Here is a 21,989-nt window from a genome sequence, read left to right as displayed (position 1 = left end):
CGGTAGCATTTGGTGCGCATCGAATAAAAGCAAAATTTTGCAGATGCTGGAAATCTGGAACAATCACAGAAAATGGTAGAGATACTCAGCCGGTCTATGGATAGAAAACCATAACTAATATTTTGAGTGAGATGTGACCCTTCTTCAGAACTGCTGTTGCAGTTGCCCATCCATAGTTGCCCTTGAGAAGGTGGTGGTGAACTTCCTTCTTGAACTGCTGCAAACTATTTGCTGTAGCTAGACCCATAATTAGGAAGAAAATTTCAGGTTTTGCCTGGCAACACTGAAAAGATACTGATATATTTGCATGTCAGGATGGTGCGGTAGGTGAAGTAGAAGTCATGGCCCATCCTGGCTCAATGATAATTCTGTTGCCATCTGTTCCTTGCTAGCTAACAAGTTAATGTAAGGGAACAGCACTGAGGAAGTGCTGCATTGTTGTAGGTGCCATCTTTCCGATGTGATGCTAAATGGAGACAGCCCTGCCTCCCCCCTCTTAGCACAAGACCATATTAACAGAGGATCATCAAACAATTCCACTTGAATGTCACTCTCACTGTGGAGCAATCTTCAATTCATCAAGTTGGTTATTAGTGAACTATGTCAACTATACAGCCCCCGATCTGCATAGACACCAGTGCCATGGCAGTCATCAACATAGCACCTTTTATACCAGCATTTGTTTCAATTGTAACAGTTTGTTCACTGATGTATCAGATAATTCACCATGCAGTGCATCATGAGAAACACCTATTTATCTCTGTGGTCATATGATTTATACCTTCTAAATGATGGACAGGCATTGGGGATTCAACAGATGAGTTACTCACCACAGAATTCCTGCCTCTGACTTGGCTTTGTTGTCACTGTTTTTATTTAACTGGTTCAGTTTAGTTTCTAGTCAATAGTAACCTTCACAATATTGATAGTGGGAGATTCAGTGATAGTAATGCCATTAAGTATCTAACCATCAAGTGATATGGTTAGATTCTGTCTTGTTGGAGATGGTCATTGCCTGCTACTTACATGGTGTGAATCCTAAATGCCATTTCTCAGCCCAAGCCTGAATGTTGTCCGGATCTTTTTGCATATGAAAACAAACTGTTTCAGTATCTGAGGAGTCGCTAATAGTGTCACTGCATGTTGTATAAACATCAACAAATATCCTTGCTACTGACGTAATGATGGAAGAAAGGTCTTGGACCAAGGATAAGATGAGGTTAAGGGCTAAGTGGTGTAGGCAGGATCTAAACAGTGAGCAGGTTGTTGTTGAGCAAGTGTCGCTTGATGGTATGTTCAATGACTCCTTTTCCTGATGATCAAGAGTTGACTGATAGGTCGTGGTTTGCCCTGCTTTTTGTGGACAGCCTTCCATATTGCCAGGTAAATGTCAGCATTACAGCTGTACCCAGAACAATTTGGCTAAGGCTGCAGTTTGTTCTCAAGCATAAGTCTTCAGTTCCTCATTATTTCTTCTTTCAGTCATCTATTTTTGCCTTCTACTTTTCTATCTTTTACTAGTTTTGCTTCCTTTGGATCTGAATTACCTCTCAGGTTTCAATTCTCCTGCCTAGTCCTTCCCTCCTATCAGTCGATTCAAACATCCCCCAAAATGGCTAGCAAATCTTGTTGAGAGGATATTAGTCCCAGTTCTGCTGAAATACAGCTCATCCATCTTGCTACCTGCTCCAGAACCAGTTCCAATGCCTCCTACATCTGATACACTCAATCCTACACCAGTTCTACAGCCCCCTATGCAATTGCTGAATTCTCCCAGGGATCTAATCCTGCGATTACTGCTTTAGAGGTCCTGCATTTTAATTTTGTTCCTGACTCCCTGAAATTGGCTTTCACCACCTTCAACACTATTCCCATCTTAACCATTGGTACTCACAATGGATCACGACATCTGGCTGTTTACCCTCTGCCAGAAAATGGCCCTGTAGCCGCTCCGTATCCTAGATCCTGGCAACAGGGAAGCAACATTCCAAACTGGAATCATGTCTATCATCACGGATATGGCTGGTTGTTCCCTAACTAATGTATGCCCTATTATGTTCTTCCCCTCTTCTTCCTCTGTTCCTGTACAGCTGAGTCACCCGTGGTGCCACAGACTTGGTGCTGACTGCATTCTCTGAGGAACCAATGCTCTCACCAGTATTAAAATGAAAACCTGATTAGTGAGCAGGACCTTGGGACCTTACTGCTTCTCTTGAACCCCCTGACCAATCTGGTGGTGTCTGAGGGAAGGTCAATGCCACGTGGTCCGTCTGCTTTCATTCCTTTTCTTAAATCATGTAGCTGCTTCATACCCCATGTTAGGCTGGACCCTGGGGTCGCATGCAGGCCTGACCAGATAAGGGTGGCAGATTTCATTCTGTACAGGTGATTAGTGAAGTAAATGCAATTTTATGACAGTGGTTTTGCAGTCACTATTAGACTAGCTTTTAATTCCAAATTTTATTAATTAGACACAGAGCACTTTTCTGGGCCTCTGCATAACTAGTCTGGTAATGTTATACCATAGTACATAGGTGTAGAATTGGGCCATTCGGCCCAATGAGTCTGCTCCACCATTTGATCATGTTTCTCAACCCCAATCTCCTGCCTCCTCCCCTAACCTTTGATCCCCTTACTAATCAAGAACCTGTCCATCTCTGTCTTAAGCATACTCAATAACTTGGCCTCCGTAGCTTTCTGAGGCAATGAGTTCTACAGATTAACCACCCTCTGGCTGAAGAAGTTCCTGTTCATTTTAGTTCTGAAGGATCATCCCTTCACTCTGAGGCTGTGCCCTTGGGTCCTAGTCTCTCCTTCTAGTGGAAACATCTTCTCCATGTCTACTCTATCCAGGCCTCTCAGTATTCTGTAAGTTTCAATCAGATCCCCCCTCACCCCTCTGTTTCTCTCGCATCAATTTATGAGCCATGCATTCATCTCTTTAACCCTGTTCACCCTGTGCCAATTTGTTCATGGCTGAGGTAGTAATCCAAAGATTACTTCCTTTTTGGTTCTGCTTTTTAATTTAGCCCCTAGCTGCTCATATCCCTCAGCAGAACCTCTTTCCTTTTTCTGCCGATATTGTTGGTACCTACTTGGACCAGACCAACTGGATCTTTCCCCTCCCACTCCAAGATCTTCTGCAGCCCAGATGACGTTTCCTGACCCCAGGCACCAGCAAGGCAACATTACCTTCGAGACTCTCGACCTTGACCACAGAGAACAGTGTTTATTCCATTGACTATATTTCTCTTTTCTCCCCCATTTTGAATGGTTCCCTGTACCACGGTGCTATGGTCACTTTGCTTGTCCTCCCTATAGCCTCCACTCTCAATCACACAGGGAGCAAGAATCTTAAACCTGTTAGACAAGGTCAAGGGCTTTGATCCCTCTATCTGCCTCGCTAGTAGTCACAAGCTCCTGTCCCTGACCACTGACCAAATTTAAGGTAGTTAGCCTAAGTGGTGTAATTGCCTCCTGAAACACAGCTTCCAGGTAACTCTCCCTCTTCCTGATGTGTCACAGTGTTTGAAGCTCAGTCTCCAGCTCATCAACTCTGAGCTGGAGTTCTTCAAGCAACCAGTACTTGCCCAATGGGGTCCACCAACTTCCACATCATGCAGTTACAATACATGGACTGGCCCAGCATCTCTAGTTTCATTATTTAGTTCATAATTTGATTTTTTAAAAATTTCATACTTGTCTTCTGGTTTGTAGCCTGAAATATTTCCCCTATTTACCAAAAGTAACATTTAATAGATAGTCAGATTAGTAGCTATCATCAACCAATGAACTTACGGTTTACTTCAATATCATTCTTTTGCTTTGGGCCCCTGATCCTGGACTTCAATTTATCCTATTAAAAACAACCTTACAACTATGAGTCAAAAAAGCAAACAAAAAAACACCTCTTTCCCTCTGCATTGAACTCCCACTCTGCCTCCAAATTCCCCAAACTGTAGTCTCACTCAGGCTGTGTCTCACTCTGCTCACTCTCTCTCCTTCCTGACCAAAGCTTGCTGATCAATTATTACATTGTTACCACTATGCCAATGGCGTCTTCCAAAGGTTCAGCTTTTTGATGAAACTGTGGAGATTGCACTTTGCTTCTGACATTATAGGGCTTTGATCCCTGAAAATGTAGGCTTGACTTTTACATGAGAATGTACAACACATATTTTCTCCTTGGCTATCAACATGCAGGGTTAATCGTGCATTGCAAAACTCACATTGCCATTCTTCCATACACAATTTTACCCTCTATTTATTTATTAAATATTATTTCCTTTTTTTATGTTGAATGTTGAAATTAGCCAATTATCGTACCTGTTTTGTGAACTGAAAGGAAAGTTATATGAAATCTGCTTACATGCATCAGACAGACTCTAAATTCTATTGAATTAGCTATTTGTTGATAATTGGATCTTGGTCATCATTTTGTAGAGTGACGGTTCACATAGCAAAATCTGTAAGATTAGAACAGACAGATTGGCAGTTATCAGGTAGATGGAATAATGAAGATTGAAAATCTACTTGGCTTTAAATATCTTTCTAGGTATTTCACATGAATGTCCTTTCCAAACTCCCTATTTGTCCTGGTCACTGATGTGCACTGATATGCTTCCTTAATCTATAGGAGCACGTTACTGCAGATGCTGGAAGCTGTACTGAAAACAACAAATGCTGGAGATCACAGCGGGTCAGGCAGCATCCGTGGAGAGAGAGCAAGCTAATGTTTCAAGTCTGGATGACTTAATCAGAGCTGAGGTGAAGTGTGGAGGGGACAGTATTTATGCAATAGGTGGGAGTAGGTATGGGCAGGGCGTGTGGAGCACCGTGGGACAGGGCCTGCTGATAGTGCAGATTAACTGATTGGAATGTGAGAATGGCAGAACAATGGTGTGTCTACCTATCGAACAGGAAAGAACAGATAGTCCCACTGGAGTAGAGGGAGTGTTGGTCTCCTTCCTCCTGCTACTCAACATTTGTTAAGCAATATTAGGTACTGAATGTGTGTGTCTGTTAGTGCAAGTGAGTAAGAGAGTTTGTGTGTGTTTTGAGTGAAGGGTTGTGGTCTCTCAGAGTTGGGTGTGTGATAAAGAAATTTCCAAAATTTGTTTTCCCTACAATGGTTTGGGTTTTTATTTGGTATCTCCTAGGAGGTTGCATGGCAGAGAGAATTTTGTATTTCATTGCAATTCTGTGGGATCAAATAGATGGGACGTAAATCTCTTTCTGTCTTTCATTGTTCACATATTGTATTTCCTGAGGAATGTGTTTCACTTATTGACAGTCATATTAATAGTCCAATTACCTGCTCTTAACATTATTTTCCGTTTTCAGTAAAATCTTAAGTGCAGTCTTGAGTGAATCTTGCATAATGTTTTCTGTTGTCTTGCACTTTGCAGGAGCATGTTTTCTAAATATATCTTGAATTTTGATGAATTTCCATTCCAGGTTTCTATACGTCTATCAGTGGATTCAAAGTTATATCATTAATTGATGTTCAGTGACCGAAAGTCGTGGATAATATTTCTGTCTAACAGAATGCACAAAGTGACGCAGATGATTTCAGTGAAAATATTTGATGGGAATTTCAGTGTAATTTGCAGTTCGATTCCAGGAAGTAGTACACATTCACTTTACCACAGTCACTCGGATTTCTACCCTGTGAGTTGTGTATTAAATCTATATTGAAATGGAAATATATTACAGTAAAGGAGAGCAACATAATTAAGTCACCATAATAGGTCAAGCAGCATCAAAGGAGCAGGAAAGCTGACGTTTCGGGTCGAAATTCTGACCAAAAACAAAAGTTTATTATTTGCTTGTGTGTACAGGAATTTGATCACAAGTATAATAATATTATGGGAATAAAATTGATCTCTTTCAGTTGCACAAAATAAACTTGTTGTTACATTGGCAGCACATTATTCCTTGAGCTGGAGCCAATAAAAACTGAAAATGTGTGTGATGTAAAATGGGGTACCCATTCACAATGAACTGCTTTCATTTTGTGACTGGAGACCATTCTTCAGCCTGTGTGTTGCTGCATATAATCTGCCTTTCATAAATAGATAATGGCTTACCATGAGCAATTACATGAAACAGTCATTAGTTTTCAAATAATTAGCAAGTATAATTATAAACATGAAATTGTAGTAAGTAATGTAGTACTAGTAATTTGAGAAAAGTTATTTTTCTAGTGAATGAATAAGATGGTTACTTGATTTATAAGAGTATATTTGGAAACATGCTGTGACACAACTGAAACAATGTGTTTATTTTGTGCTTTGACACCCCAGCTTAAAAGTTATGGCACTCAACAGCCTTTATGTCTGTTTTAAAACTTTCTAAGTTGATCCATATAAAAACCAGACTGAGTATAGGGCTAAAACCCAAACTTCTGTCGTTCTAGCCATCTGAACTCACTGTCATAGAAATTGTGGAGCAGTCCAGGAAAGCTAAAACAGGCAGTTGGAAGGTTAAAGATCTCACATAATTATATTGAATGTCAGGACTTACTTACAGTCCAGAAGCACAACAGTAATGTAAGTTCGGTGAGGCCTCGGCCCCGTATTAGAGGATTTCAGCTAGTGTTATTTTGGCTTCATTAATTTTGTCAAAGGACATGAGGCAGGGCTTCCTCAAGTGGAGTTGCAGGCTGACACTTGGGGAGCTGAACTTTGAGACAGCAGTGGTTAGCATAACGTTCCAACCAATTTATAACCCCCCTCCAAAGATACTTGCCCCCGCATCCTATCCACCTCACACTCTCTCTCACTGAAGAGCTATGACAATGGAGTCACAGTTGGTAGAAGTTTGGGCAGTACTGACCTAAAGGACCAAAAATCAACTTTAAGCACTGAAGTCGTATCTTAATATAATTACTATAAAACCTGCAACTTTCTGGTACTGCTATCCAAACATAGGGCCAATTTGTTCAGTGCAAAAATAAACAATTTATGGGATCTGTTCAAATTTGATTTGCAGCATTTTTTTTAATAAAAGAAAGTCGATTATTTAAATCTTCTCACTTCCGATATTAATTGAAGATATTAATTAACCTGTCTTTCTTCAAATCAGGATCTGACTCAAGCTTCTAAAATGAGATAGTAAAGCCACAAAAATATTTGTAAACAGAAATAAAAGAAAACAAAATGACTTTATAAGAATATTACCACAGAAATTACAAGCAGTTTGCTATTTGCTTTCCTACATAAGAAGCTCACCAAGCTAAATGCATATTGTGCGACTGTGACTATTCACTTCTTTGATTGTATAATAAAATTCTTTGGCAGTTAAACTCTAATGTAGTGCTATTCTGCCACCTTGCGAAGACAAGACATGATAGGGCTAGTAGCTGAAGTGAACTGAGAAGCATTCTCTATTTGCTTCTTGAGCACATTGAATTTATCTGAAAAAAACTTTTTGTGTTTATGTGGGTAATAATGAGATTATCACACTGAGAAGGACAATCTAAAACATAACCTAAAGTGAGAAGGATTTAAAGAAACCCTAAAACTGTAACTTGTGATTGTGTGCAATTTTGTTGATAAAAGAAAGAAAGCAGAGCCATCTTCAATTTAAGCAGCTATAGAAATATGGTTATCCAAGATTATTAATCATTATGGTGTGGTAACTAACGATGGAAGTGGTTGTAAGAGAGTACAGACTCAAAGATAATTACAAAGTAATGAGCCTGACTTTGCTGAAAACTTGCACTGTCAACATGACTCATCTAAAGCATACATCATTATGATGTAGAATTCCTAGGAAATTATAACACTAAATATGACAGACTGTAATTTGTCTAGGATTCTGCATGCCTCTAGAGACCTCATTTAAAAATTTGAAAAACTAATTATCATAACTGCACCTCCTTTAAATCAATGGCTTGATCGAGTTTGTTGAATTGATGTCAATGTGACCAGCACAGCCACTTAGACCATCGGAAAACTGGGATAGAGGGGTCAAAATCAATAATACATTTATACAGTCGTTCAGCACATTACCTAAGGGTGATATCTTTCCTGACTTGCTGTAGAAATATTGTTGGGATCATAAATCTTAAAAATGTAATAAATTGCTTACCTTGTGCCAAGATTTTACCTGACTTAAATTATTTTTATATACTGATATTTATTAAGCTTGTAGACCAAACACTTCTGAGCCAAAGCAAAAAGAGAAAATGCGGGAAAAACTCAGCAGATCAGGGAGCATATGTTAAGGGAGAAAGAGTTAATTCTCAGTCCAAAACTCTTTTATTAGAACTGCTGACTATTGCAACCACTCAAAGTATTTTCACTGATGTGGCACAAATAGTTTAGCTGAGGAATTCCACACAGTTTGGGAGGCATCCTTTGTGCATGATCCTCTTGTTAATATCGATTTGTGTATTCAGTACAAACTCAATTACTTTAAACTCCACCAAGACCCAGATTGTATGGTCAGCATTGAAAGGATGACACTTGCCACTGAACTTCAAGAAAGTTGCCCACAATTAACTAGTGAACTGTGCTATCATTTTCCTATATTAACATGACAGCCCCTTCAGCCTGCATCATCAGTCAATAAATTAATGCTTGGTCTGGTTTTGGCCTTAACTCCACTTTCCTGCCTACCCCCACAACCCTTGACTCTTTTGCCAATCAAAAATTTGCAAAGCTCAGCCTTACACATATTCAGTGCCCCAGAATTTGCCATTTACTGTGACGATTGAATTCCATACACAAACAACTCAAAACAATCCTTCTCTTCTCCGTCTAAATGGGAGACGACTTATTTTGAAACTGTGCCCAGGAGAACCATTCTTTCAGCTTCTATCCGGATAAAGCTGTTCCATCTACCCGACAATGTGGAAAATTGCCCAAGTATGTCCTGTACATAAAAGGCAGGACCAATCCAACCCGGCCAATTACCGCCCCATCAGTCTGCTCTTGATCATCAGTAAAGTGATGGAAGGTGTCATCAACCCTGCTATCAAGCAGCACCTGTTCAGCAATAACCTGCTCAGTGACGCCCAGTTTGGGTTCCTGCAGGGCCACTCAGCTCCTGACCTCATTACAGCCTTGGTTCAAACATGGACAAAAGAGCTGAATTCCAGAGGTGAGGGGAGAGTGACAGCCTTTGACATCAAGGCTGCATTTGACCCAGTGTGGCATCAAGGAGCCCTAGCAAAACTGGAATCAATGGGTATCGGGGACAAACTCTCTTGTGGTTAGAATCATACCTGACACGTAGGAAGGTAATCATGGCTGTTGGAGGTCAGTCATCTCAGGTCCAGGACATCTCTGCCGGAGTTCCTCAGGTTAGTGTCCTCAGCCCAAACATCTTCAGCTGCTTCATTAATGACCTTCCCTCCATCATAAGATTAGAGGTGGGGATGTTCGCCGACGATTGCACAATGTTCAGCACCAATCGCAGCTCCTCGGATACTGAAGCAGTCCATGTTCACATGCAACAAGATCTGGACAATATCCAGGCTTGTGATGATAAGTAGCAAGTAACATTCACGCCACACAAATGCCAGGCTATGACCATCATCAATAAGAGACAATCTAACCACTGTCCCTTGACATTCAGTGGTATCCTCATCACTGAATCCCCCATTATCAACATTCTGAGAGTCGTAATTGATCAGAAACTAAACTGGACTCAGCACATAAATGCAGTGGCTACAACAACCAGGCCATAGGCTAGGAATACTGCAGCGAGTAACTCACCCCCGACTCCTCAAAGCCTGTCCACCATCTACAAGACACAAGTCAGGAGTGTGATGGAATACTCCCCACTTGCCTGGATGGGTGCAGCCCCAACAACACCCAAGAAGCTTGACACCATCCAGTACAAAGCAGCCCGCTTGATTGGCACTACATCCACAAGCATTCACTCCCTCCGCCACTGATGCTCAGTAGCAGCAGTATCTATAAGATGAACTGCAGAAATTCACCAAATATCCTCAGACAGCATCTTCCAAGCCCACGACTCCTTCCAAGCCACACACCGTCATGATTTGGAAATATATCACCGTTCCTTCACCATCACTGGGTCAAAATTCTGGAATTCCTTCCAAATGGCATTGTGGGTCAACCCACAGCAGGAGGACTGCAGCAGTTCCAGTAGGCAGCTCAACACCACCTTCTCAAGGGCAACTAGGGACAGGCAATAAATGCTGGCCAGCCAGTGATATCCATATCCCACAAAATGAATAAATTTAAAAAAAACTCTCAATAAGTTATCTTTCAGTAAATCCCCTGTCATTCGTCTACACTTCAATGAGTATCGGCCCAAGCTTGTTAGTTGTATGCTCAATCTTCCTTCAAACACGTCGCCTTCATCCCAAGAATCAGCATAGTGAATCTTCTCTGAACTGACCTCAATGCAAGTATGATGCTCCTCAAGTAAGGTGACCAAAGCCGCACAAAGTATTGAAAGGCTTGGTTGCACAAAACCCTGCACGATTGTAGCAAGACTTCCCTACGTTGATAAGCTATCACCGTTATAGTAAAGGTCAACATTTGGTTTGCTGTCTTAGTTACTTTCTGACCATCACTTTAAATTAATTTCTTCTTAGCAAGGTAATGCTGTCCCCTTGGTCCTTCTGACTGTCATTGCTCTAGGATGTGTACCTTGGACATTTAATTCCTAGCCCTGATCCCTTTGCAGTCATGTCTCAGATGCCCACAATATCATTGCTGCCAATTTCAATCTACCATCTCATTTACCTTGTTTTATATAATGCACGCATTTAAGTACAAAACCCTCACTCCTGCTATGACTGCCTCTCTTCTCATAGCTGTCCTCTTATCTGCTGTGCCTGAGTTAGATTCCTGACCCTTTCCATACTCTCTGTCTTGTTCTGGAAACTATAATAACTTCTCCTAAGCCCCCAAACACCACCCCTTAACTAGCTTAAACTCTTTGTGACAAACCCATTTAGCTGTTCCACTAGGATCCTGGTCCCAGATTGGTTCAGTTGGAGTCTGTCCCAGTGGTACAGTTCCTTCCTGTCCCAATATTGATGCCACTGCCTCAACAGAATGGAACCTGTTTTTCCCACAGCACTCTTTTAGCCATGGATTTACTTCCCTAATTTTCTTACCTCTTATACTATTTGCACATGGCTCAAGTAATAAACCAGAGATTATCAACCTGGACTGCTTGCCTATGTGGCCCCACCTCTTTGACCTGTCTGTCTCCTTTCCGCCTACCTTCTCCTTTATCCATCTTCTATCCGCCTCCCCCTCTCTCCCTATTTATTTCAGAATCCCCTTCCCCTCCCCCATTTCTGAAGAAGGGTCTAGGCCTGAAACGTCAGCTTTCCTGCTCCTCTGATGCTGCTTGGCCTGCTGTGTTCATCCAGCTCTACACCTTGTTATCTCTGCTTGCCTATGTACTGGTCTCAAAACAGACCGCAAAAACTGTATCAGCCCCATCCCACTCCAATATCCTGTCTAGCCAGCTCGTTATGTCTCTTACCTTGGCACCAACAGGCAACACATCATGCGGAATTCTTGGTTATGCTCACAAAGGATGCTATCTGAACCTCTAATTCGAGAATCCCCACCACATTTTTTTGCTTCCCGCTTGAATAGCCTCCTGTAGCAGTGATCAATGTGCCTACAGTGCTTTTCCTCATTCAGACAGGAAGCAACGACCACATAGCTGTTGAAATAGGTCAAGAGCTGAGGCTGCTTAGTGCTGGAAAAGCAGCTATAATTTGGGTCAGCCCCCTTGCAACTGGACCTTGTCACCTGAACAGGAGCTTTGAATTGCAAGATACTGGAGAATTATAGCTGACTAGTTGTTAGGTCATATTGAGAGCCTGCCAGGTGTAATTTTAGAATATAACTTAGACTGCCCACTACAGTGACTGTCCTTGTGTGACTGACAGTGGTTGTGCGGGGCAGCAAATTGCTTCCCCCATTTCCACGTGCCTACTGATTCAGACACAAGCCATCCTTCTGTATGATGATGGTGAATATATTCAAAGGTTAACATCTCAAGTTTGCAGAAGATGTGTAGATCTTCCAATTTGCATAGCCTGAAAAAAATTTCTTAGGAAATGTGACAACCGATGAAGGATCATTCCATCAATCACAGTGTAGTGGAATCTGGCAACTTTTATTTGATTCATAAAATCCCTACAATGTGGAAACAGGCCCTTCGGCCCAACAAGTCCACACTGGCACTTAGAGCATCCCACCCAGTCCCATCCCCCTAATCTACACATCCCTGGACACTGCGGGCAATTTAGAATGGCCAATCCACCTAGCCTGTACATCTTTGGACTGTGGGAGGAAACCGGAGCACCTGGAGGAAACCCACGCAGACATGGGGAGAGTGTGCAAACTCCACACAGATGGTTGTCCAAGGATGGAATCGAACCTGAGGCCTCTGGTGCTGTGAGGCAGCAGTGCTAACCACTGAGCCACTATGCCACCCTTGACTGGTGTTACTTCAGTTGCTGAAGTGAATTTGCTGGAATTTGATTCTTTTTCACTTTATCTCAGTGAAGAAAATAAACAAAAATCATCTTAAGCAAATTCTTTAGTTGCAAATTGTTCACTCTGGAAACAAAGGTCAAGTATCAGAATGCATGTGTTAATAATGAGAAAGTCCTAAATCAGAAGGAACAAAAGGGAGATCTTGAAGCTTTTCATTGCCTCCTGGGATAAGAACACTCTTTTTAAAACTGGGAAACTTATTGAATTCAAACATGTTGTCTTTATTTCCAGATGTAGATCCCATGAACAACTTTTTCACCACAATCCCTCGATTCATTTTTCACAAGGATCTATTTAACTGTTTCACCTTTTCTTGGTTTCCTGGTATGTTATTTCACAGCTCTGTTATACTGCTCAGTTTTCTTTTTAATTTGTGGTTCCTTACACATGAACACTTCACCAAAGTGAGCAACTTGCTTGGAACAGTTTCTACTAATTCCCTTCATTATATTGACAACTTTACTTTGATCACCTCAAAGATTCAAACATTGCACATTTAGAAGCTCTGAATTGTAATGAGGACCTTTCTAACCGTGGTACCAACCTCCAAAATGTCATATGTTGAAGGCATCCTCTTAATGCTTTGCTTTTGCAAAACAAATAAGGCTAACTTCCTTTGCATTAATTCTTGACACCCAGAATCCCGTTTTATGCTTGTCTTTGTGCTCCATCAAGTACAATAATACTCTTGCTATTGAGCAGGTGGCCAGAACTGCACTTACTACTCCAAAGTGTTAATAAGACTGTTTCTTCAGCACCAGGTTCAGCAGATGGACTCACAAAGTTAAAGAAGCAGACTACTCTATTAAGTATTTTGAGCTACTTGTGCATTAGAATCAATAACGTACTGTGACAGACTGCACAGAGATGGAGTAACTTTTGCAACAGAGGAGTATGGATGTGGGACTGGTTCCATATGCTTCCAAAAGATGCAGAATAATTCTTTTTACAAGTTCACAGGATAAATACAATTGATAAAAATCCTTCTGCACAGTTTCACTGATCCAGCCAGAAACCTGTAGTGCTCAATTAGAACATCAGCTGACTCTTGAGTGAGTCAGGTTTTCACCTCCCAATACCTCACCATTGTGCCTGCGCCTGTCTAAGACCTATTCAATCTAATCCCATTTTCTACCTCTTGGCCCACAGCACTTTAGTTTGGGGCATGTTAAAGAACATATTCAAGCTAATTTTTTAAAATACACTGAGGCCTTCTGTCTTTGGCAGTAAGTTCCAGACCATTTCCACCCACTGGATGGAGAAGCATTCTCCTTGATTAACTCCAATTCTTCCATGGTTGATTTCAAATTGAGAAAATGCTGGAAGTACTCAACAGGTCTCACAATGTCTGTGGAAAGAGAAATAGAGTTAACATTTTAAGTCTATGTCTTATCCTAGCTCACTAGTATCTACCTACAGTACCACACCCTATTTCTCCCTGAATCATAAGTGCCAGTACGGAGAACTAGCTCCTGGCTGTTCATCTTGGTGCCATGGAAATAATATTTCAGAGACATGTCCTCAAAGTTGAATCCCATATCCTTGTTTCTGCCCTGACCTTCCTCCTCCCCCTCCACATGCAGCTGAGGCACTGATAGAGCTAAGAAAATGGTACTATCTGTACTCCCACAGAAACAATCACCCTCACCGATATTTAAAACTGAATTCTAGTTAAAGAGTGAGATGCACTCTGATCTCCTGCACATCCTTTGTGGTGCTTTTTATCTGATTGCATGGTAATCACCCATTCTCTCTTTGCCTACTTAATCTGACGCTAGGAGGTAACCGCCTCTAATCCAAAACCAGAGCTTGAGTTCCTCACGTTGAAGATACATCCTGTATTGTCGGATTCCAGGATTTAAAAAGGGTCCTGAAGTTCCACACATAATACAAGAAAAGGGATTTAAAATACTACTTGATGATACAATGCAACGTGAACAGAAGGCTTCTTAGCGTACTCGGCTATGCAGAGTAAGTTCATAAGTGTCAAATAAACTTTCTGACAAAATAGTGAAGTAGATATTAGAATCATTTAAGGAACATTTTGATGGTTCAGTAGGGAAATGTTGAAATGCTTCAGGTAAGATAACATAAAGTGAGCTGCGCAGCCTTCTTCATCTGCATCTCTCTATGATATATCCTAATGGTTACAGTTTTAGTCTGAAGGTATGACAGTGCAGGTATCCAAGTCCTGAAGTTTATGTTCACTCTTCCTTAGCTTGTGACTTCACTCACCTGAGGCTATTTCCAATTCTGTTCCTGTGGCATAATTATCTCTCATTTTAAGTACACCACACATATCTTCCAGTATTGAAGATACCTTCCTCCCTAAGAAATTTTCTGAGAACTGTTTTGGAAGAAGTTGTCCTCATTGCATGTTTTAGTAATCAACTCCAAAGTGAATAAAATGAAAGAAGTTTTACTTGACTTCCTGCCTAGTTACTTTGTAATCATGTCCCAGGTTCTCCATTCATTTTTTACTCAAATCATTAATCTAATGAGGTAGAATTTCTTCCTTAGTTGAAAAAATTTTAATCATATCAACTTAATTTCACAATGAATAGGTCATGGTTCAGTTAGCCTATCCAAATAACTAAGCACTTAAGTCTAAATATTATTTTTGATATCTTCTTTCCGTCTGCACTGTTTTCTAGGGCTTCAATATCCCCAATATTTGTGGAGACCAAAACTAGAACCACGACTCTAATTTCTGCAAGAACAGTGTTGACTGTTGAATTTCTCATTGGAATATACCAGCTATATATTCCTAAACCCCTGTTGTGTTCTCAATAGCCTAGTTCTATTACTTGTAATCTTCAGTGTTTATGGACTATGGTGCCTATATTCCTCTCCTGCTCAGCTTGTCTTAATAGATAAACCTTGAAAAAGCACAAAAGGCTGGAATCTACTAACCACATGATGTGTTTAACCAGAATGAAAGTTAGGAAACAAATAGATTACGATCCCCCTGGTAACAAAACACATCTGACGGCATCTGTGGAAAGAGAAATACAGCTCAGTTCATTATTGTATTGATTGTCTGAAATGTTCGATTGCTAAGATTCCAGGTGCAGTATTGCACATATAGTCAGACACTTTACTCACGCAACCTGACTTGTTAAGAGGGTGAGAGGGGTGAACTACTTCCCTCCACATGTTATAGCCCTTTCAGAGAAGGAATAACATATGCATCTTTATATATTTAATCATCTATATTTATGGACCCCAATCATTACTCATGGGTGCTGTGGAATTGAAGTGTGAAAAGTATGCATTGCCTAGAGAAGTCTTCTTAGAAATATTTAAATAAATGTTCCTAGATTGATTGCGGATTGTGAATAAAGGCCACCAGTGAGAAGCAATATCCCAGCTGATGATGCACACCTGCTGGCCTCCATCAGCTCTGACCTCACCAGAATTTGCAGAGTCAGTGGAAGGGAACCTCAACGCAATGAGAGGAATTGGCACATGCTTCACTAGGTGCACATTCCAATAACTGTCCCCTGTGTCTAGAACGTCCATGCCTACCTGTATCTGAGAGAGGTTACCTAATCCCCATCTCTGGTTATGTCTCCTTTGGATCGCTGCGAATGCAGAAAAAAATTTAAAAAGGAAAACTGTTTCTTTCTTTGTGGAGCTAGAGGCACATTTGTCCTTCTGGAGATGGTATATTGCAACTCACTCAGTCTATCACCCTCAAATGTATCAGTCCATAGTGGAATGGAAACTTCTCATGGCAGACTTGGCTTTTCCCATCGCTTCCCAACACCTATCAATAAAATTTGTTGGAAACAAAGTGGGTGTAATTTCCTTCCCTAACTATATTTTGAAGTTTCCAGAAAAATGAACATTTGTTGAGGACGTCCTTTCAAATTTGAATGTCCTTTCAAAACATGTGGTTGTCACCAGAAATTGCCCATCCCTAATTTTACCCTTGACTGAGTGACTTCAGAAGGCAGTTTAAGAGTCAACATATTACTATGTGTCTGGTGTTACATATAAATCAGGTAAAGATGGTTAATTTCTTTCTCTAAACAGAACTAGTAAACCAGATGGATTTATAGGACAATCGATGATGGTTTAGCAGTCAATATTATTGACAATTGTTTCCAATTCTAGAATTATTAACTTAAATTCCATCAGCAGCCATGATGGCATTTGAAGCCTTGTGTTTACCTGCCTGTGAGCTTGTGGATTACTAATCCTGTGACATCACCACAATGCCAGCATCTTCCCTGATTATAGAGAATTTGGATTCTGAAGAACAGAGATACAGATTGAAATGTTAATTCAGTATCTCTGTCTATAGATGCTGCCAGACCAGCTGAGTTTCCCCAGCATTCTCTGTGTTGGTTTCAGATTTGGTATTTTGCTTTTAGTCATTGCATGTAAGCGTCTGCAGAGAATTCAGCTTTGGTAATCTGCTTTATTATAAGAAATGGGCGTTTGATGCATTTAGAGAGAGGTGGGCACTTCAGGGTGCCTTATTTCTCCACTCAACTCCAAATTGATTGTTGATTTGATTCCCTCTCTCCCTTTCCCTCACCTATCCTGTTGTTGCACTACTCCGATGAACTTTGATGGAAGTTGATAGTTAATTGGAGATACGGTTGATTTAGTGCTGGAAGATAAATGGGACATTGCAGGGACTGGAGTGCATCATCTCTCCTTCTGATACCATTTTGATTGAGCTTTGTCCCTTGTTTTACCCACTTTTTTTTTGTTTTGTTGTTGTTGCACTGCTGCCTATAATTTATTTATTTAGCTGACTGTTTGGTTGATTTGGTGGTTGGGCTGGTTTTCAATCTGTGGAAAGGGTCATAGCTCCTGACTGCCTGTCCCCCTTCTGCAGCTACATTTATGTGCCAGTTTGTGTCCATGGAGAGGGAGCACACAGTGTCCACCCGCACCGTAGAAACCTTTAGAGAGAGGTGAGCATGGGGAGGTCTGGAGTACATTATCTGTTCCTCTGACATAACTTTGATTTGCCCCTGTTTCCTCTCTTTTTGTTAACTTTTTATTATTTGTCCATGTTTGTAACATATTGTTTAATTGGTAAAATGGGTGCTTTGCTGGTGGCTGCAGGGAAAAAAAAACTGGTTTTCCAGGCAGCAGGCTGGGATCTCCCTTCTGTGGCTGTGTTCGTACCTGAGTGTCCAGCACCATTGATGTTTTTAGAAAGAGGCAGGCATAGCAGGGGCTGGGGTGCATGATTTTCCCCTCCGCTGCCATTTTGATTGAAGCCCTTCATCTTCACCTGTCCTTTCTTCCTTTCTTCATTGTTGTTGCAGAGCCCCTGGTGCAGTGCTTGTTATTTGTTGCTTGTTTGTAATTGGATAATTTGGTGACGAGTTTGCAAAAGAAAAAGGCTGGCTTTCCCCAGTGATAGGGGTGGATTAGGAAAGAGAAATGTTTGTATTGAACTGTGAAATAGAAATAAAGTTTTTGGGATACAGACCGACTCCTGCTTCAGTATGTGGACAAGTAGCAGTTCAGCATGAAGGAAATATTAAAGCTCCATTCCCATACCAAACGGGATTTCCAATCGGTAGATGTGTACACTACATTTGCCTGGAAGACATGCAGGTCAATGCAATGAGTTCAAGTCTGCTAAGGGTTTGGTCTGGGTTTGAACCACAGGGAGATGCTCCCCTCCCGCTCCCTCCATGTAACTACAGTGGGTACCAGACCACAGCTGACCTGCTCTTCCAAGATCATGGCTAGAAAGCTGTGACCATTTTCAGTATAAAAAATACACATGGACTTTGCCTTCTCTTGTTTCAGATTAGGATTGCCAGTTTCCATGGTACCAGGAAGGGCTGCAAATCTGTGGGTGTTGGAGAGCATCTTATGTCTGTCCACTGCCTCAGAAATTCATCCGCCATCCAAATTTGCAATAGACAAAGAAAGGTGGCATTTTAACAGTGCACCTCTTCACTATTGTGTTGCACTGCCAGCCTAGATTCTGTGCTTAAGACATTGGAGTGGAACTTAAATCCCCAACCTGGAGTGCTGATATCATATTAGAATGAGGCTTAACACGGCACTGTTAACTATATCTCCAACTTATGTTCTCTGATTTACAACCAGCCATTATTTTGTTTATTTTAAACTATTTATTTCTTTAATCGCTGATTGCATTCTGTATCGTTGTGTATCTTTTAGTTGTTTCGTTATTAATGTTAGCCTGTACCACTGTCTCTCAGTTCACTGCCATAAGGAAGCTTGTAAGTAGATCAAACAACAACTTGCATTTCTCTAACATATTTTAACTAGTAAAGCCTCCTAACAAGTATGTGTTTTATGGGAAACTTTTGTTCAATGTGGAGTTAATTACTGACAGATTTTGACCAATTAATTTACTGGGATTTCACAACTCCATTTTTACTTCTTTGGAAATTACTTAACTCATTTATCGATAAACCAAAAATTACAGTATAGAAAGGCTTCACTGCTGGACCGTGGAATTAGAAAAACGTAGAAAGAGTAATGTAAGTCTTTTGGCAAAACAGGCAATAAGCATTTTTTAATGATCTTAGTGAAAATATGTATTATTCTTTGCTAACCCAGCAGATAAATAAGTATTACAATGACATAAATAAACCTCTGCAACCAACATGATACCAATGTCTCTTCAACAGCACTTGAAAAGACCAAGTTGTGTATTTACTCTACTAGTTAAGGAAGGTGGGAGATGAAAACCAGACATTTCTAGACCAGTTAACCTAACATCTGTTATCAGAAAATTTACTGAAGTGTATGATTAAACACAGGGTAACTAAACACCTTGAAAATTTTCAGATGATCAGAAAGCCTACATAGGTTTGCAAAATGAAAGTCATGAAAATACAGAAAGTGTACTTATTTAGGTTGGTTTTGTGGTTTATTTAAAAAAAAATGACGTTGTGGTTTCATTAGGTTACTAACTGAACGTAAAACACAAAACATTGAACAGTACAGCACAGGAACAGGCCCTTTAGCCCACAATGTCTGTGCTGACCATGATAATCTCATCGGCCTGCAACATGGTCCATATCACTCTGTTCCCTACCTGGCCTTGTGTCTGCCCAAATGCCTCTGAAAGATTGCTATTGTATCTGCTCCTGCCACCTCCCCAGCAGCATTTTCCAGCAACCTATCACCCTCTACTTAAAAAAAACTTGCTTCACACTTCTTTAAACTTTCCCTCCTTCACCTTAAATCTGTGTTCCGTAGTATTTGACATTTCCATGCTGGGAAATAGACTCCAACTATCTAACTTATCCATGCGTATCATGATTTTATATATTTAAATCAGTTTGTCCCTCAGCCTCCGATGTTCTGTTATCTAGCCTTAAGAAATAGCAAGACATCTGGATATAAATTGTCCCATTGGGAACACCCAGCATGGATTCATGAAGGGTAGGTCATGTTTAACTAATTTGGTGGAATTCTTTGAGGACATTACTTGCATGGTGGACAATGGTGAACCTGTGAATGTGGTGTATCTGGATTTCCAGAAGGCATTTGACAAGGTGCCACACCAAAGGCTGCTACATAAGATAAAGTTGCACGGTATTACAGGTAATGTATTGGCATGGATAGAGGATTGGTTGACCAGTAGAAAGCAAAGAGTAGGGGTAAATGGGTGTTTTTCTGGTTGGCGGTCAGTGGCTGGTGGTGTGCCTCAGGGATCAGCGTTGGGACCACAATTGTTTACAATTTACATAGATGATTTGGAGTTGGGGACTAAGTGTGGTGTGTCAAAATTTGCAGATGACACTAAGGTGAGTGGTACAGCAAAGTGTGCAGAAGACGCTGAAAGTCTGCAGAGGGATATAGATAGTCTAAGTGAGTGGGCAAAGGTCTGGCAGATGGAGTACAATGTTGATAAGTGTGAGGTCATCCATTTTGGTGGGAATGACAGCAAAATGGACTATGTTTTAAATGGTAAAAAATTGCAGCACGCTGCTGTGCAGAGGGACTTGGGTGTCCTTGTGCATGAATTGCTAAAAGTAGGATTGCAGGTGCAGCAGGTAATTAAAAAGGCAAATGGAATTTTGTCTGCCATTGCTCGAGGGATGGAGTTTAAAAACAGGGAGGCTATGCTGCAGCTGTATAGGGTCCTGGTGAGGCCACACCTGGAGTATTGTGTGCAGTTTTGGTCTCCTTACTTGAGAAGAGATATACTAGCACTGGAGGGGGTGCAGAGGAGATTCACTCGGTTGATTCCAGAGTTGAGAGGGTTGGATTATGAGGAGAGACTGAGTAGGCTGGGATTATACTCATTGGAATTCAGAAGAATGAGGGGAGATCTTATAGGAACATATAAGATTATGAAGGGAATAGATAAGGTGGAGGCAGGGAGGTTGTTTCCGCTAGCAGGTGAAACTAGGACTAGAGGGCATAGCCTCAAAATAAAGGGAAGCAGATGTAGGACTGAGGTCAGGGGGAACTTCTTCACCCAAAGGGTTGTGAATCTGTGGAATTCCCTGCCCAGTGAAGCAGTTGAAGCTACCGTGCTGAATGTTTTTAAGGCAAGGCTAGATAAATTTTTGAACAGTAAAGGAATTAAGGGTTATGGTGAGTGGGCGGGTAAGTGGAGCTGAGTCTCAAAGATCAGTCATGATCTTATTAAATGGCGGGGCAGGCTCCAGGGGCCGGATGGCCTACTCCTGCTCCTAGTTCTTATGTCCTTAATAGTTTGACCAGCGGTCCAGGAAGTGGGTCATTGTCAGTCCTATGGCTGTTTAGTCATAAGGCTAACACAATCAGGGAGATATACAGCCATCAGTCAGAGATTCAGGCATTTCTTGTCCGATGCTGTCTAGTTATGTTTCTCCAGAGAATAGACTACAGTCCATTAGGCCTGTCCAGAGAAACTCCAGAAAGAGCAGGGGGTTGCTGTGTACGAATGCCACAGGAAGGAGACCTGAGGATGTATTTGTGGGGTTTGGAGGCCACAGACTGTGAGGAGGAGGGGAGCAGATGACAACTGTGAAGGGGAAACTATAATTATAAGGGTGGGGGGTGCAAGGTAAAGTTTTGAATGAAAGTGGGATAATGTGGGGCTGAGTTCATCCATAGCAGGAGCACCCTGATTTCAAGGCAGGAATAGTGCATAATCACACCTAGCCTGGACACCTCATAAGCCAAGAACTCGGATGGCAAAGGTGAGTGGATGCAGGCTCGAGTGGATGGGTTTGCCCTGGAGATCCACAGGGATCAATGTTGGAACCACAACAGTTTACAATATATATTAGTGACTTAGGGGAAGAAAGCAACTGTACTATAGTGAAATCAAATTTGCAGAAGACCCAAAATTAGGTGGGAGGGCAGGTAGATTGAGTAGATTGGCAAAAAGTTAGCAAAAGGAGTACAATGTGGGAAAATGTGAAACTGTTAATTTTGGAGGAGAGAACAAAAGAACAAGAATATTATTTAAACGGAGAAAACCTGCAGAAAGCTGCAACACATATGGACATGGTGGAGTCCTTGTGC

The 21,989-nt window shown here is 41.2% G+C and overlaps 1 protein-coding gene across 1 annotated transcript in view; it reads left to right on the top strand.

Annotated features, from left to right (window-relative positions):
- The window catches only part of pou6f2 (POU class 6 homeobox 2), a 500,431-nt gene that overhangs the window by 131,774 nt on the left and 346,668 nt on the right, over positions 1–21,989 (top strand). The gene's annotated exons all lie outside the window — the stretch shown is intronic.

This window comes from Rhincodon typus, chromosome 4, assembly GCF_021869965.1.
Source record: "Rhincodon typus isolate 14 chromosome 4, sRhiTyp1.1, whole genome shotgun sequence".
NCBI classification, from domain to species: Eukaryota; Metazoa; Chordata; class Chondrichthyes; order Orectolobiformes; family Rhincodontidae; genus Rhincodon; species Rhincodon typus.
Note: the sequence above shows the minus strand (reverse complement) of the source record. Positions and strands in the feature narration are given on the sequence as shown.